The sequence below is a fragment of the Dreissena polymorpha genome, chromosome 11 (assembly GCF_020536995.1).
Source record: "Dreissena polymorpha isolate Duluth1 chromosome 11, UMN_Dpol_1.0, whole genome shotgun sequence".
NCBI lineage: Eukaryota > Metazoa > Mollusca > Bivalvia > Myida > Dreissenidae > Dreissena > Dreissena polymorpha.
Genome location: NC_068365.1, coordinates 45,565,567 through 45,592,871, shown reverse-complemented (window position 1 = coordinate 45,592,871; position 27,305 = coordinate 45,565,567). Strand labels below are relative to the sequence as shown.

Genomic DNA, 27,305 nt, shown 5'->3' with positions numbered 1-27,305 from the left:
AAATATATTAATTTTCTGATCTATTGGTCTACGTTTTCAGTGCTCGCAACATCAACAAGGTTGACATATTTATTACCTTTAGTGGTAGTTCGATGTAATTAAATCGGGTTGTATAGACTAGTTTTTTTTTTTAAGTGCCATTTTACAAAAACCATCTTAAATTGAGCCGAGCTTTTGGAAACCGCACTGTCTTATAAGGGATGACACTTGACGCTTAAAAGGTTGCGTGTTAAGGACGTCTCTTCCAAACGAAATTCCATTTTAGGCAGAAAGAATCGTTCCCATTTGGCCTGTGCAGATGGCAATACTACATGTCTGTAGAAGACACATGGGTCGAATAATTATCTTTATCTTTCAATGGGTCATTTTAGAGCAACACGCCGAGCCATATATTATCGTATAAGCAACCAATATAGTCCAACGACACTTCCCGCTTTTATGGATTCGTTTTCGTTTAAAGAAAGACTCTTCTAAAGGAAAATCCAGTCAAGATAGAGAGGTCTGTGGTCCGGTCTTCAAGCGCTTCATTGTTCGGCCCCTCCAGACTACCAAGGCAACCGTTACAAATTGGCGATAAACATTTAACCACCACGGAGACAATGAGTTCATTATGCGTTAACGTAGAGAAGAAGTGAATTGGTCGGCAGATACATAAAGGGTAGACCTCAAAGAAAACCCGTCACAGATTGGGTCATTGATATTGTAGGTAAATAACCACTTTCTTCACTCCTGTAGTTAGATGTTTTGTATTGCTTAAATTATTCGACACTGTTTGGACTTAACACAATATCATCCGAAGATAACAGCATTATCACAAAATTATCACATTGCTGTGTTAGCGGTTAACATCTACTATCTTTCTTTGTTTGGGCTTAAATACCAGGTCGGTTATTTATCAATATAAGTCTATTTATCTCTAACAAACTGGCCTTTGAACGGAGCAAGGTTTTTGTCGCATCTACATATGTCTGGTAAGTTACTACCCAAATATTGCGCAATGTTGTACATAGAATCAAAGAACGCCCCTTCGTGTTTAGTATACATTAACACTCGGCCCCGTCTGAAAACTTCGGAATTGACAACTAAGGGTATCTTTTCAATGGGAATTAGCACCCAATGGGGATAAATTTGGCTGCTTTGTCGGTGAATCCGAGGCTATCAAATACTGGCTTTCTCACGTAAGCGCGAACAGATTTTGGTACCATGCGGACAATTTGTTGTGTTTAGTTTCAAACACAATGTCTTTGACTTTTGGGAATGATGAAGTGTAATTGTAATGATACCGTACAGACGAATGTCCAAGTTTCCAATCGTTTTCAAGAATGGTCTAACTATATCAAATATGCATTTATATTAGATATCAAATGATGTATGCATTGAATTCTACCAAGCGGTTTTAATGTAAACAGTGCTCTACATGTTTCACCTGCCAGAGTGTTATGTGTTGTGAGCAATTTACAACAATTAAGTATGAAAATACAACAAGAAACTGTATTTCGTTTACATTCATTTGAATTCATTTGAATGATCGTAAATATAAAACGTAATTTATTATTCAATCATATTTGACACGGTGCCTATACCACGTGACTTTTTAAGATCTGTGTGGGAGTAAAATATCAACAAAAGCGCGACGCAGGTAAGATTTTTAAGGATTACTTTTTAGATATTTCACCATTTTTAATGGAATAAAGTGTAGAGCCCGCTCATTTATGAGACTTTTCTATAGGTATCATGATTTTATAAAACAAATAAGTATTTTTTAAGTAAAGTTCAACCGCGCGTTTGGACGGTTAGTAAAAGGTAGGATCAGTGTGGGGACATTATTTTATTTTGCCACAAAAACATCACATCTGGTGAAATTATGCAATAAACTTTATGGGCGGAGCTTACAATATATCATTTTGCATTCATTTTAAGGTTTCTGTTATATATTTACGAAAAAAGGTTCAAGCAAAATGTTCTTACAGTAATATGATCTGTGTGGTATACGTTTTTAGAAGGATCTGTTTGGTATACTGTTTTTAAGTTTTTCAGTTCTATTCAGTTGTTAAAAAAAATGCTTGTCAACAATATATTTGAAACTGGATTTTTAAATGCGATAGCATATATTACACATAATGGCTATACATTATTGTATTAAATTTCAATGCTATTTTGGCGCCAAACACTACTGTCACGTGAAGTAATGTATCGTTTATTATTTTAAAGGGATCTTTTCACGTTAAATTTAAAAAAAAGTTGTTTCAGATTCGCAAATTTTCGTTTTAGTTATGATATTTGTTAGGAATCAGTGATACTGAACATTTACCATGGTCTAATATAGCCATTATATGCATCTTTTGACGATTTAAAAACCTGAAAATAATAAAGCGTTGCAACGCGAAACGAATGAATAATTTGGAGAGTTCTGTTGTTGTCGTTCAATATTGTGAAACTACGAAGATTGCTTATATAAAGCTTAAAATACGTCCTTCATACATATTTGGCAGGATGGCCGAACGGTCTAATTGGTTTTACTCCAGAACTCCGGGGGTCACTAGTTCGCGCCCTGCTGCGGGCTACTTTTTTCCTTTTTTAAATTGTATTTTTTATTTTTACTGGGGCTTTTTATGTCCAATGTTTACATTTATCAATATAAAGCATTTAATGACAAACTTCAAAACATGCCAAAATCTGTGAAAATTCCCCTTTGAATATTATATTTGCTCTAAGGTAATGCGGAATAATGTTGAAGACCAGAGCTGTGCTATTGCGCCACACTAAAGACACGCTAACTCTGGAAACTATTACTGCTGTGGGAAAGCATTTCAGGTAAGATTAAATACCTTAAAAATAGTTACATTTTTTATACAGTTATACTAACAAACAGATAAATGGATTTTCTTGAAACAACACAAATATACAATATATCTCATTTATCAGGTTATCGTATATTTTGAAATATCGCAATAATCGTAAAATCGTTGGTAATTTAAAAATAACGAACGCGTGTCCTCTGATACTTACATTTTTGAAATAGAGTGTTTAAGCACTGAAATGTCACGTGAATAAAATAGTTTTTTTCTTAGGATTCCTACAACCTTAGAATGCATAAGGCCTCAAAGCACGAAGGACCCGAATGTCACGTGTGTGTACAGTGCGGTAGGAGCTTTGCGGAGAAGTACCTACTCGCGGCTCACGAAAAAAGTGCAAACAAGAGGAATTGGTGAAAAGTTACCAATGTGGGTTGGCAGTTAGGAGTGAGAATGACCTCAACGAGCACGTCAAGACCCACCTGCCGGACAAGTGTTATAGATGTGAGGAGTGTTTCAAAACGTACCAACGCAAAATAAATCTTTCTCTCGACATGAGGACCTAACATAAATCCGTGAATACTGATAAAAAAATCACAATAGTTTACAGTTTGTCTTTGTAACTTGATTATAATCGTGGTACGTTATTTTATTCGTTGTTTTATTTTAACTTTACTTTTCAAAATGGTTCTAATGTTATCCGAATTTGATAAGTTTTTATGTTTCGTTTAGTTCGTTTGTGTATCTGTTGAAATCATTCTCAAATAATTGTGCAATAATTTGGATTTACGTTATTCATTAATATATCGCATCTGTGATTTGTGTTATCGAATCTGTGATTCTTTTTGAAATATAAATTGATTAAAGTTTTGCGATGTTTTTTGCGTTGATTTCAATTTTATATACCGCTGTCACGAGCTAGTTCGATGATCATAAGCAGACAGGTTTCCTAATAGTAGTGATTTTCACGATTGAATTAACTGCCTGCTTATACTTGTTCTAGTCCGTAGTAATTGACAGTAAACAATGTGTGCAATGAGGTTGTGTATACAATACAATACTCTTTAATGCGAAATATGTCTTGGTATTCTTTACAGCTGCATCCCACTTCAACACAAGAGGAGAATCGTACATATATAATCATTTAATATAATATTTCTACATTAACTTTTTATATTCTCTTCAAAATAATTAACGCTCAAGATAAGCATACACTTGTTACACTATATAAACCGACATAATTTATAACATGACATTAATACCAACACATGGCGAATGATTGTCAAGATCTATACTGTGTAATAAACTAATGCAACTTTATAAATTCCAAATATAAGGAACATATCACAAAAACACATATATATGTTTCTTTTATGTCCATTATTTTATTTTTAGTAAATCATACCGGTTACCGTCAACTTTAAATAACAACAAGATATAAAGTAATGTCGACCATGTAACATTTTTTGCCGTTTAAAGTTTCTTCACAATGATGCAAGGCACTTTGAAATCGATGACAAACCAATGCGTCAGGTGGATTCTGTTTTATCAGTTTTTATTTCAACTTTGATTTTAAATCATACATATTACTCAGGAAAGAACATGCCTTTGCTTTTTATCAACCTGTGTTATATTTGAAACAATTTCTATTGCAGAATTTGTGTCGGAATGCAAAAACAAACGATTGTATACACTATCCGAAGAAATATAATAGAGGCATGGATGTGTACCGTATGATAATGCACGCTCATGCATAGTTGAACATATTCTAAAATTTCAATTGTGTTCGTCTTTCCCTAGTCTTATTGTTGGCAACAGTTTGCACTATCGTTTTGTCTCGCCAGCTTCCACCTTACTCCTAGTGTCCCCTTCTGTATAGCATTCCTGTGTCGTGAAACTGTTTCCTCTTTTTTTCTTCCCTTAACCATTTTCTGTTCACTAGTGTCAAATAGGTGGTAACTGAAATGAATCAATTCACACGGATACCACACAGATCCTTTTAAACACGTATACCACACAGATCATATTACTGTAAGAATATTTTTCACGAACTTTTTTTCGTAAATATATAACAGAAACCTGAAAATAATTTCAAAATGATATATTGTAAGCTCCGCCCATAAAGTTTATTGCTTAATTTCACCAGAGGTGATGTTTCTGTGTCAAAATAAAATAATGTCCCCACACTGATCCTACCTTTTTCTAACCGTCCAAACGCGCGGTTGAACTTTACTTAAAAACTACTTATTTGTTTTATAAAATCATGATACCTATAGAAAACTCTCATGAATGAGCAGGCTCTCCACTTTATCCCATTGAAAATGGTTAACTATTTAAAAAGTAATCCTTAAAAATCTTACCTGCGTCGCGCTTTTGTTGATATTTTACTCCCCACACAGATCTTAAAAAGTCACGTGGTATAGGCACCGTGTTTGAATACGTGTATTAAAAAGTTATATACTCGTGTATAATAGCAATTGGCCACGGAGCGTATACTGACTCATCTAGAGTCCGTGCAATTAGCAAATAAAGCAGAATTGTTCTCAATAGAAGAATTGTGTTTAAATATAAGGTAAATGCAAATTTAAATTTACTACAAATGCAAACGAAAATGACCACAGCTGCGTTTTAAGTTTGACACGTTTCAAATTGTTTAACATTCCTAAATTTGTTTGAATTTTACCGTTATTCGCACTTATTTCAATTGTAATATTTACCTTAGCGTAATAGATTCTTCGACTGTAAATGGCCTAAAATGTCAGATTTCGCTTATGTTGACATAATTCTTTTCAGTCAATATTTTGAAAGCCCGTAAAAGTCTGTAATTTGACAGGATCTTATTTGGATTATGATACGGTTATGGAAATATATACACATGGTCTATGTCAGTTTTGATAACTGGCAGCGTAACAGTTGTCATAATACATTGCTAATATATTTATAATGGAGTGTTTGGACGCAGATTAAGATATGGATTTTCGGCTCGAGCGCGCACCTAAAGACATTTGGAGTGCAGCAAGAAATATATGAGACTCGCTCTGGGAAAACAGGGCTAAACGCACGTGAGTAAAGTGTCGTCCCGGACAAGCCTTTGCGGTCCACACAGGATAATTAGGGGCGACACTTTTTGATGTTATGGAATTTTCATTTAAAGGACGTCTTTCCGTAAGGAAATCCAGTCTATACGGAAACGTCGTCTGGGACGGCACATGCTTTAGGTCTCGTTTTTCCCGAGTTCGGCTCATGTCAAAGAACAAACATTGGCTACTTGTTGTACTGCATGGCGTTGTGTAGAGTTTGTTTTGAATGCCCGTGTTCTTATGGAAGAGGAGTAAAGCGACTTTACCCTTGCAAAGAAATAATTGTAATGAATAATTAATTGAGACGAGGTTCTGTTGAGTAACATGTTAAACTTATGGCTGGAAAATGCACACTTTTTGTTGCTGCGATAACCTAATTATGGTGTTGTTGCTGTATACATGAATTCCAGGAAAAAATCTTTGCTGGTACAATCAAATCAGCCTTCCCCAAAGGTTTGAGCTAGGATTTCCTGGGATGCACGCTGGTCGCATATCTTGAAAACCCATTCGCACGACATGACTCAATTTAGATGACGATAATGTTAATGATTCCAGGTTTATGCATGTCGGTGCATATTATAGCTTGAGCATCGGCGGATATGTCAGTAGGTGGATTAATTTTTCATGCAGGTGGTATATGTGTGACCATCCATGTACACTGCACGGGGTGGACTGACAGGAATTGGTCCCAAATTGGTCATCGACGCGTGAACTCCCTGATTTTTACCGTTGTGGCCCGTATGGCGCCGTGGGGATTCTAGTCCTTTATTTCTGTCTGTGCAGCGCTTTCATATATCGTGCAAGTTGTTTTGTCATAAGAAGATTGAACTTTTATTCGGCACCGATTCTTTACTCCATTATGAGCTATTTCACGCTATTGACACTGAAGAGCGCTTCAAAACCGGAACCCAACGCTTCTCGAGCATTAAAGTACACAAATAAATAAATTATTACTTCGTTGTTTGTCTTCGAGAATAAATAAGTATTAGTCACTACGGACATTATATTAACGTGTATCGATAGTAACAATTGACGCATTCAAGTTGTCAGTTTAGTAATATAAATCATCAACCATCTTGAAATTTGCATCACTTCGTCATCTCATTTCCTTTGATTATCGATATCGAGGCTTTGATTGTGCATTTGTTGAAATGTTCGACAAGCGATTGTCGCATTATAAATTACATGTATATCTTCGAGCACCTTTCAAGGCCCTTATCTGAAGTCGGTCGATCAAACGTGTTGATGACATCCGGAAACAAATTGCACCGTGCAAGATAAATTGTATTGCACCTTAAGGGCCGCTGCACATTGCAGAAAAGGGATTGAAGATACCCGCGTGAAGTTGAATTTTGAATTGCTTTGATTAGTTCCCGATGGCAGCCAGATACGCGTGATAATTGTACTAAATGATTTATGTCTGATGTAATTGGCCAATATTTCACGCCCGTGCACGATTTCACGGTGCTACTGCGATTGTTGATGGAATCCTTCAGCAAACCCGGAACCAGGGCATCGTCGTATTAAACATACAACTTACATACATGTAGTATGTCGGCAAATTGACATTATGTTAAAATCTTCAAAGTATCTGGTGATTAGTTATTTATGCTGAGTAGTAAAATTTACTGCAGTTGAATAATGTTGATCCTCGTTGAAGTCACTTATTCCAATAAAACCATAAATGTAAGAAAACGGTGAATATTAGGATAAAATGAATTTAAGAATACAACGAATAAAATAACACGATGAAAACTGTAGTACAATGATTTTAAGAAAAAAAAATGAATATAGATGACGAGAATACATTTTTAAGGATAAAAAATCAATCGATATTCAGACATGTGGTAATATTTTTATGAGACACAGGTATCAGGATCCGATGGCTTGTCAACACTGCGCTTAGGCATTTGAGAATACGAGGCCTTTGTGTTTGCACTAGATTTGCAAATTGGAAAACGTTACCTAACTGGGCGCGGTTATGTTCATGTTTTATGTTGTTTGCTGCTCATCAGTATATAACGGTTGGAAATGAAACTTGAAAACTTGAATCCAGTAAGAAAGGTCTTGAATTAAATTAAATTTTCTAACGGAGTACACATGCGTCAAAATATGTTTCTAAGTGGTAAAGGGTTAAAAATGAAACTGTTTTGGATTCAACGCCATTATATGCCAAATACACGATGGAAAGTTATCTCAACATTTCAGATTCAATACAGAAGATTTTATTTTTGAATTAATCATTTAAAGCTCATCCCAATTAACATACATATAAAATAGCTACTTGTGTTAAGCTATTCATTGACGTACGTAGGAAAATAAAAAAAAGCACCAAAAAGTAGTTTTATGGTTAAAAAATTCGCCAGTTTTAAGCCGTTTTATACTGTTTGTAACAACAAAACAAATTGAGAATTTACGCTTCTTAGGTCGTCTATTAAATCTGCTTGAATAAAAAGTTGACATTTTTGTCATTGTAAAACTTTCCACTAATCAATTTTTATACTATAACAACACACTATACACAGATTAAAATGACCGACACTTATGTAAACAAATCTAAGTAATTAACATAGTAAATGAAATATTAATTAATGTTTTCTGTGGATTAACTTTTACTATGGCCGTTTCGGCGTGACACTATGTGGCAAGTAAGAAAATTAACACCTTGCAACCTTGGTTTAATATACAAAACAATAAGGAAACAATGAAGCACAACCAGTGACAGATTCGGTCTTTTGTTCGGGTTGACAAATCGAGTCGATTGCAATGTATTCAGGCGGACAGAAGTGGCGACTTTGACGCGGATTTGTGACGGACAATATTAAAGCAAATGATCAGTAATGACCATTGTAGCATAATATTGTCAATATAGGCACGAGTATAATAATGGAATCTACCAGCACTGGCAGGTGTAGAGGAAATGAACACATTCACGAATACGAAATAGTGTATTGTAATATTTGTGCAATATTGACATCTGGTTGGTGTTTTTGTTGCTTTGAAATATTTGAGAGGTGAGGAAAAGCGAAAGCATCCTTGAAACGTATTCAGCAAGTGGTAGCCAGTCATTCGAAATAAAAACCCGATATAGTAAAATGGTAAAGAAATCCCTGAAACGGTTTGATTCAGTTAAAAGAGAGATTCGACAGTAAATCCCCATTCAATTTAGTTTGTTACTATATGATGTGATTGATATCTTTTTGCGGAGGCTTTCATTACATTTCTTCCGTACCAAATGCATTTTTCGCATTTATTTTAATTCGAAATAAAAACCCGATATAGTAAAATGGTAAAGAAATCCCTGAAACGGTTTGATTCAGTTAAAAGAGAGATTCGACAGTAAATCCCCATTCAATTTAGTTTCTTACTATATGATGTGATTGATATCTTTTTGCGGAGGATTTCATTACATTTCTTCCGTACCAAATGCATTTTGCGCATTTATTTTAATTGAAACCTTACACTTTAACCAAAACTGCAAAAGATCCTTGTAAATTGCAATGTAAAGCGCAGAGATCGTATCTTACAGTTTCGCCGGTTCGTTGGACGTACATTCAAGTAATAGATAAGGCCTGAAATGTTCTAATAACTAAATTAAGAAATTACGAAATCTAAAGCGTAAATTAATCATTTGGTAGAAAATTTTATAATTCGACAAAGCAATAGAGTGTGTTAATTTGTGCGTAATTGATTTAAAAAACTATATCGTGACGGTTCTATTCCCATAATGACTTTATTAGGGTAAGTTTCGCAGGTTTTGGCGGGACTAACATAATCTCTTTCAATGATTTCTTTAAACAATTATAAGTATTATCTAATCAAAACAGCTTAAATTTCATGTTTAGGCTGGTTCATTACATGTACATAACATATTCATATGTGTCAGGTGCGTCGGAAGCAAATTGACATTGGGGCGGCGGAGGGGTGGGTATGGGAGGGGGTCCGGGCCTCCCACGGATTTGTTTTCAAACTTTAGCATCAAACGGCGCATTCTGGTACGTTTTTATGCCTGATCATGATCTTATTAACGTCTATTGCAGTCATATTCTGAATGACAAAAGTTGTGACGGACAGACAGACGATGGAGAAGTGATCTCTATAATTATGCCGCAGTTTGTACTTTGAAGAAGGCGACAGAACAATAGGGACAATGTGAGTTGAAAGAACGTTCTTCTGGAATTTTTTTCCGAAATTCCGTTTTGGAAATCTGAAGTTCGTTGGTTGGTTTGGAGTAGACATATTGAAATGACACAAAAAGTGGTAAAAAAACATCAAATAAGTCTTTTAGAATGAGCCATTTACTTTGAGTTATTACAATTAATTCAGGTATCTTGAGGTATCTTTCATTTTGTGATAATTAAGGACTATTGGATATCGGCACATTTGTTTCATGTCATACTTTCCTTTATATTAATAAAAAAGAAGCAAAGGCTTAGATCATACCGACATGCACGACATTTTTTGTAAAAATACTAGGATATGTGCATCAGTTTCAAACTTGTTTTCAACCAAAACATACAACGAATTATTTTTTGTCTAACGTTCCATATAAAATGGTCTTTCCAAGCTTTAAATTTGAACTAAATGCACCATAAAGCAGATAATTCGTTTCAGACAAATAATTTCATTTACTGCGCTACGTCCCTTTAGAGATTGGATACACTCGATATCTCTTTTATCTATTGAACACTTAAATATCGCCAATTGTCGAGTCGGTAATTGACTACAAAATTACAAAACCAGTCTGTCAGATATAGCACCTTTAACGGGATTGTAGCATAAAGAAAGGGCGGGCCCTTAATACTATGAATTGAATAATAATAGTAGTAGCATGTCCCTTTGCTAAAGCGCTGAGAAAATTGGGGTCAATTATAACCAGGCCACGGTGTTCACTTCATTAAAGAGGATTGGAAATTAAGTGTTTATTCCCGCTTTTGATGTTTGGTGTCATGTTTTCAGAATTACATCATAAATCGAGTAGTTATTCTTGAAATGCTGAAAAATAATAAATTTTATGATATAAATAGTGATTGCGTTGTGAGAATAAAGACCGCAACGAAATAACATAACCGTGTAATTAGAGTCGTTTTGGTTTAATCAAATAAAATAAAGTAGAAAGCGGAATGCATTGTCGTCTGCAGCAGCAGAATTCCAGCACGTGCCAATCGCGACTACGCGTCCATCTGTTGCCACTGTGTGTATTGCATTATGGGGTAGTGTCACCCGGGAGCGAGGGAACATGACGCGCGCGAAGTCAAAATACATGCTTGGTATTGTATATCTCGTGCATTTAATTCTAGATAAATTTCTCGTTTGTTAACAAACTGATTTATTTGATAATGGTGTGTATTGTCGTGACATTTGCCGACATAACACTAGGAAGGAAACAGAGCAATATCCAAGTATAAAGCCACGGGCAATCTACGTGCACTTAATCAATTTACGATATCGTCGCTTTGCAAATAGTTCAATTATGAATTTATGTGACAAAAGTTGTGTAAAAATACGTTTAAAACATAAACAAATATTGCTCCGTAGACAAATACAATAATGTAAACGGAAGAATATTAAGAGCATTTTAACAGCTCTCAACTTTTAACGAGAGTGAAATTAAAGTCACTTTGAATGCCTGCTAAAATATATTCTAAATAAACAGATTGTTTCATGTTAATACTTAAACGAAAACCGCATGTCTTAGAAAATCCTTTCAGATAACTATGTTTTTCGAACAATAATCGAATTGTACGGCAAAATCAAACAAAGGGATAACATAAACCAAATAAGTTATTATTATATCAGATAACATAAGAACGGTTGCCATAAATTAATCGTCGGTGACGAGACAATGTAATACCACCTCAATGAAATTATGCTACGCATATTTTAATTCCATTTCAAACAGACGATTGGTTTTGTAAAGCGTCCCAGTAATGCCCGCTAATCACCACCGCGCGTGGATCTCGTTTCGCCACGCGCCGTCTGTCGCTCTAGTTTGCATACGAATTTTTAAAAGTTGATAAGAATTACTCGATGATTTATCTTCCTTCCCAAACATTAGATATTTATGCATGCTTATTACTTCTCGATGGGCATCTGTCTTGCTATTTCGATAAAGAATCCCGATAAAGCAATAACGACTGGACCGAAAGTACAAAGGCATATTAAAGTGCCTGTTTTGCAGACGAATCTTCGACATTCGAGTGTGTTTTTGTTTGCATTTAAACCGAAAGTTAGAAACAACGACGAGTTGCAACATCGGAACATGGTGAATGTATAAACCCTGCCAAGAAATGGACATTTCGATATATAACAATAAACGTTTGGAGCCCAAATGAGAATCGCCTATTATATTTCGGAAACACTGATTACCGGTAACCGAAATACGAGTAAAAACTTGATAAACAGGCCTAATGTCATTAAAATGTCATATATTAATATAATAATAATATAATAATATAATCGTGCGGAAACAGTAAGTTACGGTATTTAAGCGTCACCCTGTTTTACATGATTTTTAGTGTGAGCGTTAGCTCACACTAATGTTACAGACCATATTTTGCAATTCAGTATATGCTTAGAAGCCTTAGGTACGGTATGAAAAGACAACCACTGCCTGTTGCAGCAGACGACAAATGCCATTCTCCTAGCAGAGTTGTCGTTCGTGCCTCAACATAAATATGAATGTGATGAACCGCTGTGTATTGGTACACTGCAGAGGGTTTATATGACTAATAGTGTTTAACAGCTTGCTAAACGAGATTGGCCAGTCTGGTGTTTATTTTTGAAATCTGTACATATCGGCTGCTTTCAGGGAAAACTGGGCTTAATGCATGTCAAATAAGATTAGCCTGTGCATACTGATTAGCCTGTGCAATGCGCACAAGCTAATCAAGGAAGACATTTTACAACATCAAACACTTACAGTGCCTTCAGCACTTTGATTTAAAAATAAAACCAGATCATTGCATTTAAAGACCGTTGTTTTTTTTTTAATTAAAAAGGAATCAAATTTTTTAATAAAATAAGAACTTAATGATGCAGTTAGTGACATGTTTGATGGGATATAAGCCGTACACATCTTATTACTTTTTAAACATTAATATGAACAGCATGTGTACAAATATACATTTGGCCTCCTGACGTCATCGTGAGTTGGCTCGATCAATGCCTCAGAAATGGTTAAAATATTTGTCGACGATTTATTGCGAGATTGCTATATATTCTGTAAACACAGCTGCATCGATAAGACAGCATGCATTCCAACCCCTGAAGATTGCACGAGCATCTGGCACGCGCCCTTGCTAGGGTTACCCACCAGTTTGTCGGGTAACACACCACATTATGTGTTCACCGGCCCCTACTTACTCACAGCTCAGAAACAGAGCCGCTCGTACGAGTTATGCGCTAGGTAATGAACTAATGTTTTACAAATCAGCTGCTAGAAAGCCCTTCACATGGAATAGACTGGGCCCATTGAAACACTTCTCATTGTAACAGTCAATGTCATTTAATGTTCGCTACTACTCATCAATCTCCTTGATTATTGTCTCTCCAATTTATTTTTTGGATAACATTCAATGCAATTTCGACATGTAAAAGGGCTACTTTTTGCAATAGTGATATTAGTTATTCGTCGATCTTTTTCAGCCCATGTTTCATTGCATATGTATCGTACAGTAAGTCACTAATTCATCATCATCATCATCGTCATCATCATCATCGTCATCATCATCATCATTATCATCGTCATCATCATCATCATCATCATCATAATCATCATCATCATCATCATCATCATCATCATCATCATCATCATCATCATCATCATCATCATCATCATCATCATCATCATCATCATCATCAATCATCATCAGCATCATCATCATCATCATCATCATCATCATCATCATCATGATCATGATCATCATCATCATCATCATCATCATCATCATCATCATCATCATCATCATCATCATCTCATCATCGTCATCGTCATCATCATCATCATCATCATCATCATCATCATCATCATCATCACCATCATTATCATCATCATCATATTATTATTATTATTATTATTATTATTATTATTATTATTATTATTATATTATTATTATTATTATTATTATTATTATTATTATTATTATTCACCATCATCATCATCATCATAATCAACAGCAAAAGTAGTGTCTGCAGCAGCAACGACATCGCCGTTGTCATCATCATCATCATCCTCAACCTCCTCCGCCTACTACTCCTCCTCCTCCTCCTCATCATCATCATCACCATTATCATCATCACCATAATCAACCTCATCATCATCCTCATACTCATCATCCTCTTTCTCATCCTACTCCCAATCTGTCTTCTCCTCCTCCTCCTCCTGCTCACCAGCGTCATCATCAAAATCCCCATCATCATCAACAACAATAACAGCAGCAGTAGAGCAAATAATGCATAAGAATATAGCCTTGTTACATAATGTGTATATTTAAAGCGCTTTTAATGATGGCTGCATGCTCAAGCGTGTCGAGTTAGTCACATCTCGTACCAGTCAAAACAACGAGTCTGAATACATAATAGCCTCCCTTAGACTGAAAGTCCAAATAGTTGTCAACATAATTATTTTATGCAATTCCCGTTTAAAATCGATTGCTTCGACCATTTTAATAGAGTAAAAATGACAAAATCGTGTTCACATGTATTCGAGATTACAGTTTTTATTTAATTGTAAATATGATACCATTGTGATGCTCTAGTTTAGTAGATTGGGGGATCAGGATATTAATTTGGAATGTCCTTCTTCAAAGTCTGCACTTAACACATAACGAAGTTTTCTTTAACGTGCGCGTTTTATTCAAACAATGCAGACCTGATTTTTTATACATATTAATCTGTCAGATGGGCCAGTACAAAGCATTCCGGCTTGTTTTTAAATTGTCCCACCCTCAATTACGCTGACCAATTAGAGCGCAGTATTTATTTTGATCGCCCATATTTCACTCGATTTCAAAGTCCGAAGAACACAATCGCACGGTGAGTGCAAATGTTGACAGTATTTCAGTTTCGTGGATTTTTAGCCCCCCCCCCCCCACCCGCTCCCCTTCGAAGAATCGGTCGGTCTGTCTGTCTGTCGTAAGACCAGTTCGTTTCCGATCAATAACTTGTGAACGGATTGGCTTGATACTTCACATGTGCATTGGGTTTTGCCAGTAGATGACACCTACTGAAATTTGGGTCACTAGGTCAAAGGTTTAGGTCACTGTCACATTGTTACAATTGTTTCCGATTAATAACTTGTGAAGGGATTGACCTGTTAACTTGATAATTCACAAGTGCAAAGGCTTTTGTCGTAGAAATAGGGGTCATTTGTTCAAAGGTCAAGGTCACTGTCAAACTAAGAGTAAACATTGTTTCCGATCAATATCTTGTCAAAGGAGGGACAGATTGGATTGATACTTTCCATGTGCATTGGCGTTGGACAGTAGATAGACCATTTAGAAGGAGTTAATTACCTGTCGGACTGAGAATATCTGCACAAATAAAGACATGACAACGCGCATGGCCATGTATTTAAAAATCGACGGTTATATTTTATGTCTAGATTACGTGGTTTGTGCATGGTAATATTTGCTTACGGATTTATCGAGACAAAAAAATCACTCGAGTGCAACTGCAAGGAAAGTTTACTCCGAAATCAGGACGTACTGATGGAAGACTTTACCTCCCTTAGACTATAGACAATACTCGCCAGTTTGCTATTTGATAAATTTAATAATAAACCTCAAACCTTCTTCTAAACTCCAAAGATAATAATCATACCCACATATTCTGCACGAACATTTTGGTGTCATGAAAAGGTGTAAAGTTCACCACCACCTCGTACAAAAGATCCTTTGATAATGTCAGCTTGTCCGCACTCTCGGAGATAAACAAACACTCTGACATGGCCGTAGGCGCTTTTATATCATAACTAAGCAGAATTCGTTATTGTTTATTTTGTAATATAAAATCAGCTTTTATTCACTTTGGCTGCGACATTATTGCCAAAGGTACGACGCATATTTTGACATGTGTTAAAAAGTAATTAGCGAGCGTAAAACAAAACACGATCGCGTATGCGATATGACTCGAAAAATAAATTTTATGTCACAGTTTTACTCAAGGCGGTGTGACAGATTTTAAAACGCCAGCACTGAAATGTTAAATATGAAAATATTGTTATAAAATGAGAAATGACAAATGTTTGGAATTCGGAATATTAGTTTTGTTGTTGTTGTTTTTTAAAAACTATAAACATAACTGCATTGAACATATTTGTGGGCGTAATGACAACTGACAATAAAATGATCCATATTTTTTAATGCATTGCACGTAACATATTTAATATTTTGAAACATTGTAAAATTGCCAAGGAACCTATATTAGGCCTAATAAAAAGTTATTTTCTACCCCATAATTTAACAGAAAAATAAAATGCTGGCATGACACGGTCAAAGCATTAAAAAAAAGCATAAAACTGTTTCCGCCATATTCTAGTTCCAGCTAAAATCACTGTATGTATTTTCAAAGAATCGGTAAAATTACTTGTCCAGATTCCTGATTATTTTAGTGATTACAATTGATTACGAATGCTAACAATAACATTTATTTTCAGTGACATTCTATTGGACTTTTCGTTGGTAAGAAATACAAGCCTGTGTTAATTCTTTGGCGGTAAATGTTTTCGCTTTTTGGACTCGGAAGCTCTTCCTTATAAAAAGATACAAAAGAAAGATTTCATCTTAAAAAGCCTTTTGACTATGAATCGACGACTTCAGATTTTGTTCTCGGAGAGTTTTGTATTGTCATACAAATATATAAATATTTACCGTTTTAAGGATGAACTACATGCGAACTCTTTGTCTGGGCATTTCTTCCAACCAGACAGTAAAGGTAGCTAAGAGTGCATGAACACAGTATTGAAGGTGTTCTTTGCAAAACTATTCGCACTTAAAAAGGAAAATAAATTTCTGGCATGAAACAGGGTAATCGTTAAAGCATACAACTGTTAAGTTTACACCTATTTATTTTAGCTCGATTGCATTGAAAGCGACAGTCTTATAGAAAAGAGTTCGTTTCCTGGGCCTATAACCAGTACTTATTGTCTATAGTGAAGAGAGAACGCTCCCCGAGTAGGGATCGAACCCGTGACCTCCCGATCGCTCAGCGGACACCATATCGTTACGCCACGGCGAACTTACTTAAACAATTTAAGTCATATACTAGTTCTAGACAAAATCAAAGTATGCGATTTCAAAGAATATGTAGAAACTTGTTCAGCTCCCTGATTATTTTAGTGATAAAACATGATAACAGAGGCTTACAATAACATTCATTTTCAGTGACATTGTCCTGGACATTTCGTTGGTAAGAAAAACACGCATGTGTTTATTAATTTACGATAACTGTTATCGCTTTTTGAACTGGTGTGTTCATCATTAGCCCTCCCCCTAAAAAAGAATCATAGAAAAATTTCATCTTGAAATTCCTTTTGACTTTGAAGCGACGACTTCAGTATTTGTCCTAGGAAAGTTTTGTATTTTCATACAAAAATATATAAATATTATTTAAGGAATACGAGTATGCCGCTATTCTAAACAACGCAATTGAAACAGTCACAATTGGTTCTTTGTTTGAACTCACGAGGTTAGTTCATATTCCCATTGCATTGTAATGGTACACATGTAACCTGATCTTTGGTGTTCTTTATAGTTGCTATAGTTTAAAAGAAATATATTTGTCCACTTTTTTGTGTGAACACGATTTGTTCGTTTTACAAAAAATACGCTAGATAGTCATGGAAAAAAATCCGTGTCATTTAACATGCCGAATATTGCAAATTTTGATATTTAAAAGAGTTTACATTAAAATTCACATTTCGCATTTTGAGTCGAAACGCATCATCTGTTTGCTGAAGGGGGGGGGGACGCTGACTTTCACATTGTTCACGCCTGGTAAACGAACTTATGAATCCCCAATAGGGATACGCTTAAAATCATAAGTTTTACTTCCGGGGATACATAAATTGACAGGAAAATTGCAAAAATGGAGCCTCAAGAGGTGAGTTGTTTTGATTTTTCACATATATGCTCTACTTGGAGACCTTTTCTCCCATAAAGCTCAATGCTATTCGACCGCACATACATTTATGGTAAATTTGTACAGAATATAGATTATTCTTTTGAATCCGTCCCGAAATCGCTTTCCTTGTGCTGACCTAGATAGGCAATGTGTTTAGCATTTCGTATTTTCATTGAAATTCTTACTCGAAACAGTCGGACATTGTATCCATTTTGTAATATTTTGAACATTTCACTTGCCAGATACATCAGAATCTTCTCCTTTGTCGCAAAACAGTATATCCGAATGTCGAACTGAATGTCGAGCTGGAATGCCGAGCCAGCTCGACATTCGAAAATAAGCATACAACACTGTATGCGAATGCCGAACTAAATGTCGAGCTGGAATGCCGAGCCAGCTCGACATTCAAAAAACATTGTACAACACTATCTCCGAATGTCGAGCTGAATGTCGAGCTGTAATGCCGAGCCAGCTCGTCATTCAAAAATTATTGTACAACACTATATCCGAATGTCGAACTGAATGTCGAGCTGGAATGCCGAGCCAGCTCGTCATTCACAAATTATTGTACAACACTATATCTGAATGTCGAACTGAATGTCGAGCTGGAATGCCGAGCCAGCTCGTCATTCAAAAATTATTGTACAACTTTATATCCGAATGTCGAGCTGAATGTCGAGTTGGAATGCCGAGCCAGCTCGTCATTAAAAAATTATTGTACAACACTTTCTACGAATGTCGAACTGAATGTCGAGCTGGAATGCCGAGCCAGCTCGTCATTCAAAAATAAGCATACAACACTATTTGCGAATGCCGAACTGAATGTCGAGCTGGAATGCCGAGCCAGCTCGACATTCAAAAAAATTTGTACAACACTATCTCCGAATGTCGAGCTGAATGTCGAACTGTAATGCCGAGCCAGCTCGTCATTCAAAAATTATTGTAAAACACTATATCCGAATGTCGAACTGAATGTCGAGCTGGAATGCCGAGCCAGCTCGACATTCGAAAATAAGCATACAACACTATATGCGAATGCCGAACTGAATGTCGAGCTGGAATGCCGAGCCAGCTCGTCATTCAAAAAATATTGTACAACACTATATCCGAATGTCGAACTGAATGTCGAGCTGGAATGCCGAGCCAGCTCGACATTCAAAAAAAATTGCACAACACAATATCCGAATGTCGAACAGAATGTCGAGCTGGAATGCCGAGCCAGCTCGTCATTAAAAAAAATTGTACAACACTTTCTCCGAATGTCAAACTGAATGTCGAGCTGGAATGCCGAGCCAGCTCGTCATTCAAAAATTATTGTACAACACTATATCCGAATGTCGAACTGAATGTCGAGCTGAAATGCCGAGCCAACTCGTCATTCAAAAATTATTGTACAACACTTTCTCCGAATGTCGAACTGAATGTCGAGCTGGAATGCCGAGCCAGCTCGACATTCTAAAATAAGCATGCAACACTATTTGCGAATGCAGAACTGAATGTCGAGCTGGAATGCCGAGCCAGCTCGACATTCAAAAAAAATTGTACAACACCATATCCGAATGTCGAACTGAATGTCGAGCTGGAATGCCGAGCCAGCTCGACATTCAAAAATAAGCATACAACACTATTTGCGAATGCCGAACTGAATGTCGAGCTGGAATGCCGAGCCAGCTCGTCATTCAAAAAAAAATGTACAACACTTTCTCCGAATGTCGAACTGAATGTCGAGCTGGAATGCCGAGCCAGCTCGTCATTCAAAAATTATTGTACAACACTATATCCGAATGTCGAACTGAATGTCGAGCTGAAATGCCGAGCCAACTCGTCATTCAAAAATTATTGTACAACACTTTCTCCGAATGTCGAACTGAATGTCGAGCTGGAATGCCGAGCCAGCTCGTCATTCAAAAATTATTGAACAACATTATCTCCATGTCGAACTGAATGTCGTGCTGGAATGCCGAGCCAGCTCGACATTCGAAAATAAGCATACAACACTATTTGCGAATGCCGAACTGAATGTCGAGCTGGAATGCCGAGCAAACTTGACATTCAAAAAAAATTGTACAACACTATATCCGAATGTCGAACTGAATGTCGAACTGGAATGCCGAGCCAGCTCGACATTCGAAAATAAGCATACAACACTGTATGTGAATGCCGAACTGAATGTCGAGCTGGAATGCCGAGCCAGCTCGACATTCAAAAATAAGCATACAACATTATATGCGAATGCCGAACTGAATGTCGAGCTGGAATGCCGAGCCAGCTCGACATTCGGTAATTTGAATGTTGAACTAATGTCGAACGTCGAACGGCGAGCCAACTTCACGCACCTGCGCTATACCTTCTGGAGCACCTCTGCCAGGCCGACCAGGAACGAGATAATGTGTTGTGTGGTGACTAGTGCGACTATGAAGTCGAAGCGAAGTATGGCGTTGAGGTACTGGCCAGCCTTCTCGTCATTGTCGTCTTGCAGACAGTCGAGTGCGTTGACGACGACTGGGAATGACTGTTTGAAGGTGGTCAGCTCATCTGCCCTGCTACACCAAGGAGTTTCACACAGGTACTGCTACGCCTGCTTTCTTAGTTTTGAATATGAACTCGTTGAACATTTGTAATGTCCAAAATATTTTATGTTTGAATTCTTGAGGGGTGCCCCCCATAGCCTTCGATTTTTTTTTTTGCATTTTCGGCCGTTTTTTTTCGATTTTTCATAATGATGTGCAGGCACGTGCCTACACTGCCTACGCACAGCTACGCGCCTGCTCCTCGTAAATGTCACACTGCGCAACACCGAAAACGATTTGATTTGATTTATAAAAACATATATTAATTGCCAACCAATGACAGATGTCGGTGCATTTATTCTACACGCTTAATCCAAAATATCCCTTGTATTTATTTATTGATCTTTTTCTATTTGGCTGAATACCGGTGAAAATACAATCTATCGTTTCGTGTTTTGTCTGCGAAAAACAATATCTGAATGTAATCAATTGCATGTTATAACGTTCGGTTCAAATGCGCGTCCAATTTTCATTTAAATGGAAATGATATAACGCGTGTCTAACCCGCGCTTAAGTGAAAACGAGGCTTTAGTTTCGAAGCCCACATCAAAATGAAGGCATATTTGTTTTCAATGACTTATAATGCATCGAGCCGAAAACAATTCCAACAAATGTAACCAAAAATAGACGACGAACATATTTAAAACAAACATGTAACATGTTGAACTCTGACGCGTAGCCCTTTTGAAAATCTCGCAGGATACAACTAAGAAACGAGATGAAGCGCGTAATTGATCAAAGGGAAAGGGTCCATCTGTTTCCAGTAGCTATAATCAGAAATTGATTCCAAATTCATTAGATTAAGAGACTTAATAACTCTGTTAACACTATTACGTTACTCACAGATTGTTCTAAAAGTAATTAGAAAATCCGCGTTTTTGTTCAGACGGAAATAACGGGATTTCTTTAAAGGGATCTTTTCACGGTTTGGTAAATTGACAAAATTGAAAAAGTTGTTTCAAATTCGCAAATTTTCGTTTAAGTTATGATATTTGTGAGGAAACAGTATTACTGAACATTTACCATAGTCGAATATAGCCATTATATGTATCTTTTGACGATTTGAAAACCTAAAAATTATAAAGCGTTGCAACGCGAAACGATTGAATAATTTGGTGAGTTCTGTTGTCGTTGAAATTTTCGAAACTACGAAGATTGCTTATATAATGTATAAAATACTCTAACTGTGTATACCAGGCGGAAAAGCCGAGAGGGCTAATGCGTTTTTACTTCAGACTAACTCCAGGACTCCGGGGGTCACTGGTTCGAGCCCTGGTACCGGCCACTTGTTTTTCCCTTTTTTAATTTTATGCTTGATTTTTTACTGGAGCTTTTAAGATCCAATGTTTACATTTATCAATATAAAGCATTTAATGACAAACTTCAAAATATGCCACAATCTGTGAAAAGGCCACTTTAACATATTTGTACCAGGATTTTTTAATAAATCTTCTTTCTAAAGAGTGGCAATTTATTTTTTGGGCATGTATTATAATAACTTTAAAGTTGTGAAACAAAAAATTTTCAATTTCGTGTAATTAAAAGCCGGAGTCCACAAGAGATTATGCAAAACAAAAAACTGCAGAATAGCTAACAAAAAAATATAACGGACACAATATCGACATTTTTTAACTAACGATTTGTAGTCCCTCAGAAAGTTAAATTTAATGACAGACTTTTCTTACTCGATTCAAATTTTAAAGGCTTCATTTCCAAACCCTTGATACTGATGAGCAGCAAACATTATAAAACCTGAACAAACTGCGAGTTACTCGCAGGCTGTTATGGTTATATGCTGTTTGCACATAGCCATTTTCACTTTGCTTCTGAGTGGCGAAGGGTTAAGTACAAGAGGCTCGTTACATTCGCACCAAGTGCCGTCGAAAATACACATATTTACATGTTATTTTATATATAAACGAACTAGTTTTCACTGACTGAAAATCATTGTCTTTCATAAAAGCGTATGCTTGTTATCTATTTTGATGAAGTCAAGTTTTCAATTCTGAAACCACAAGAATGCCTTTTTCTACAACATTGAATAACGATTGAAATTAAAGTGAAAACTGTTATCTGTTTTTAAAAGAGAATACGTAGGATAATGAAAATTATTAAATATCGCCTGAAATTTGAAAGCGTAGACAAATGAAGATCTCGATTGTTTATTGACATCACTGCACATGTTATAAAGATAACAAGTGCATAATAAAACAGATGTTAATGTCAACTTTCTTATTTCTCAGTATACAAGAAAATCGTGCCAAATTGTGTATTTTCATAACACATATATCGATTGTCTTAAATTTCTTATCTTTACAATCGAAATGTCGGATTGCTAATAAATGTTAACGAACATTAATTCATAATTAGCAGTCGTGGACTTCTGGACCTCGAGCGAAAGATGTACCGTACCGATATGCAATTTAATTATCCAAAAGATAAATAACTTCCGGAAAGACGTAAGAATGTCACACGATGTAAAGATAAAGTAAAATAATTAATAGCTCATAAATAAGATCAATCCACAGTCGCCCACGGGTACTTCCCCATTATGTTGTCTCGTGTTTATTTTTAAACATGTATCATGTCTAACATATATGTAAACAATTTGTTGAAATGCTCTGTATTGAGCCCGAGGACTGAATATTGTAACGAATTTATGTTTGAAATGGAATGAATGATACAAAGAATTAAAAATAAAATGTATAGCATATTTCCAAACATTCGCACGAAACTGCTCGGTATTTTATTTCAAACGCATGGAGCACGGTCTATGTCATCACAGTTAGAGTTACTGAAGCAACATTACACTCAAAAAAGCAATCCTTAAAGATATTCACTTGCTTGACACATAGCTCAAATAAAACCTTAACCATTATATCGTAATTACGTGATAGATGTTTTCTTTTAATTTTATTGTTTGAATAACAGTACTGATCTTTGTTTCCCTGTCTTATTTATTGATACGCATGTTCTCGATTTCTCGTTTCCTATTACATGTATCCACAATTGCTTTGCATTCCGCCAAGAGAAAGCGGGACGACACTTACCGCTTTTATGGTATTTGTTGTTTAAAGAAAGTCTCTGCACGTGCTTATTTGGGACGACACTTTACGCACATGCATTTAACCCCGTTTTCAAAGAGCACTGCTCGTATAATTATATATATTAAGCAGCGTGACGCTACTACGCAGCAATATAATATTCCCTCGATAAGTCGTTCTTAGGGACTAATATCTTTTATCTTTCGAGAACTTTATTTTATAGTTATCTCTCAACGTCGATTTTTTTCTCAAAGATCTAATAAGACCTTGTTTCCGCCTTACTAAACATCTTACGGTGAATGTAAGTTACGTTGCATTTGCTAAACACACACTCACAGATGATAACAATTTCATAAATGATGTTTATTAAATTTCAATGATTCGCAGGTTGTGTGCTAAAAGTCAGTCGAAACTTAACATCTGGAGGGACTTTGTACAGAAGGCATCTTCTTGTTGACTTATCGCCTCTAACAACCCCGAGTGCTAATATACTTACGGCTCAGTTCGCACCTATCATCCTCAGATCACAGGATCTGCCGAGCACATTATTATCACCTACACCTTTTTCAAAGAAGTGGATAGCGGATTAAATTCAAATTAAATCAACAACAACAACTCTCAGAACAGAACAGAACAGAGAACATTAAGGATCAACACCCTCCCCTGCTATCGCTGGAATTATATCTTCCGTCATCTAGCGGAGATTTCTTGTTTGATCTCGGGTGTGATCTTTGCACGGTCTTCACACGTTTTCGGATCACAATAATGGGATATCTTCACACTTTTTGTACATTTTATTAAACGTTTCTCACCTTCATGGTTTCTTCAAATGGCCTTCGAATAATTTCGTTTTATTTGTATTCAGATAAAATCACGCAGTTGTGCTTGCGACAATAGGACCCAACACAAAATACCGTTTTCTCGCATTGATGTGGAAAAATAACGTTACATGGAGTCATACGACCATCCTTTATAAAAATCGTATATCCCACATACCTGAACATTACAACAAAAATGTTTAATAATGACGAATACATGAACCGTTTTGGGAAAACATTGCTAAATTCATGTGCGTTTAGTGTCGTAATTAGCATGTGCAGTCCGCACATGACATTTTCCGGAGTTATGAAATTGTTTGTTTGAAGGAAGTCTCTTCTTAGCGACAATCAATTTAAGGCAGAAATTGTTGTTATTGATTAGCCTGTGAGGACAGCACAGGCTAATCCGAGGCGACCTTTTTCGCACATGCCTTAAACCCAGTTTTCCAAAAACGAGGCTCATATTTGACTTTATATGAGTGAAGAATGCTATCCTATCCGATTTTTCACAATTGTGAAAAATTCTTGTAAATACAGCAATCAACCCGATAATTCGTTCAACAGTAAATAAAAGTAAAGTCACAAAGCGCCGCAAGAGGTAGCGTGGCCGAGCGGTCTAAGGCGCTGGTTTAAGGCACCAGTCTCTTCGGAGGCGTGGGTTCAAATCCCACCGCTGCCATATATTTTGCAAGAACAATGTAGTTGTTAGTTTGAACTTCCATTTTATCAAAAAGTGTAAGTGCTTGTCGTTGAATGGTGACGATTGCATGGCATTCTTGGTGTTAGTGAGCACAAATATTGGTGTGACGCGCAGGTTCCTATTTCATGCAATTATACACGGTATGTTTCATGCGACGTGATAAAAAGGATACAGTTTGTTCGATGCACATGTCATTGTCCAATTTAATTCGTTTATTCAAATATATATTAATATTCAAAACAAATATGCAACATAATTTCTTTTGTATAAATGAGAAAGTTTGCGTAGCAAAAAGTAGCGAGTATCCCGACTGAAAACTCAACTTGAGGTGCCACAAAAAGTTAATGGCCGTCACGAAAACTTAGGGTCGACCAGGTATGTGGAAACAAGCAAGCTTTTTACAGCTTCTATGATCAATATCTTTATTATTGTTAAGACATAGTTTAGCTTTTATATTTGAATTGTTTATTTTGTACGCAGTGTATGATGCTTATAATTGACCTGAAGCATTAAAATAAAAGGCAAATATCCCGTACCATTGTTCATCGGGATAAAAGGCAAATATCCCGTACCATTGTTCATCGGGATAAAAGGCAAATATCCCGTACCATTGTTCATCGGGATAAAAGGCAAATATCCCGTACCATTGTTCATCGGGATAATAGGCAAATATCCCGTACAATTGTTTATCGGGGTAATAGGCAAATAACACGTACCATTGTTCATCGCGATAATGCTCAGTGACGGTGTTACAACTGTTATTTTCATTGTATACTATTAAACTGTTCCTTTAGGAAAATGTGTATCTAATTCAAGGGTGATTCATTGTTGACAAACACATAGGACGAGAGAGAAAGACTATTTGCTTTTACATCTTCAATCCGCTTTAGAAATAACGCAACTATATTGAGTCATGCTATGTGAAAACATGGACGTAATGCAAGTGCGTATATCGACGTCCCAGAAAAGCCTGTGCGCTCCGAACAGACTAATCAGTGAGGACACTTTCCGGTTTAATGGTTAAAGAACTTCTTCAATTAACGAAAATCTACTTTAGTCGGATCGTGTAGTGCCTCATTAGCCTGTGTGGACTGTATAGGCTAATCTGAGACGACACTTTACGCACATGATTTAAACCCCCTTTTCCCAAAGCGAGACTCAATTAGGTTAATACACTATATATGTTTCCAAAGATTGACGTTTGAAGTCAGTAATCGAAGGCGAGAATAATGTTTCATGTTACACAGTAATGATTATCAAATGTCATCAATCCATAATTTATCTATATTTCGACTACTCAATGATCAAGGCATAAGTCGTTGATTTCTTGTCAAATTTTAAAGTTTCATTTTTATTTACCATGCTTTTTATACTGTCATTTGCTAACAATAAATCAAAGATAATAATGCAATTCGTATCAATTCGTTATCTCATTAACTTTGATTATCGAAGTCGCGGCTTTGCTTGTCAATTTGTTGAAGTTTTCGACAAGAATTGTTGCATTGTAAATAACTCATATGAATCGGAGTAACTTTCAAGACCTAATCGGACACTTGTGTGAAGTCGGTCGATCAAACGCTGATGACATGCGCAGACAATTACAAAGTTCTTGACAAATTGTTTTACCTTAAGGGGCGCTGCGATTCACCGGCAAGGGAGTAAGTCTAAATGAAAGTGAACGAATCGATTTGTTGTTGTGTTTTTTTTTTATATTTCGTTTGTATGATAGCGTATACAGGATGAAAATTTAATATTGTACGTTGTGCAGTTCTGGTTTTTAAACACACCAGTCCTTGAGGGCTCGAATCCCGACAGTGCTCAATATGTTGTTGTTTACGATATCCATATATACTTCACTGAGTACTTTTGATATATAAGTTTTTAGTATCATTTAACCGGTTTAAATACGCTGCTCTGCTAGTTTAAACCTATTTATTTCAGATCGATTGCATCGAAAGCCTGAGGCTTATATAAACGCCCTCGAGTCCGTTTCCTGGGCCTATAACCAGTACTTGGTGTCTTTGGGGTGATCTAAAGAACGCTCCCACGGTGGGGATCGAACCCGTGACCTCCGGGTCGCTAGGCGGACACCATATCCATTACACCACGGCGACGCTGCTCTGTTGTTGTTGTTTTATATATAAAATATCTTTTCATCTTTCGAAGCTGTGCGTG

At 36.3% G+C, this 27,305-nt stretch overlaps 1 long non-coding RNA gene and 1 other non-coding gene across 2 annotated transcripts; both read left to right on the top strand.

Annotated features, from left to right (window-relative positions):
* Positions 1-411: 411 nt before the first annotated feature.
* Positions 412-3,560, top strand: LOC127851546 (uncharacterized). Its single transcript, XR_008035818.1, has 3 exons — positions 412-706; positions 2,716-2,814; positions 3,072-3,560. It is a non-coding gene; the product is annotated as an uncharacterized LOC127851546 (long non-coding RNA).
* Positions 3,561-25,027: 21,467 nt separating this feature from the next.
* Trnal-aag (transfer RNA leucine (anticodon AAG)) lies at positions 25,028-25,109 on the top strand. Its single transcript has one exon. It is a non-coding gene; the product is annotated as a tRNA-Leu (tRNA).
* The last annotated feature ends 2,196 nt before the right edge of the window (positions 25,110-27,305 follow it).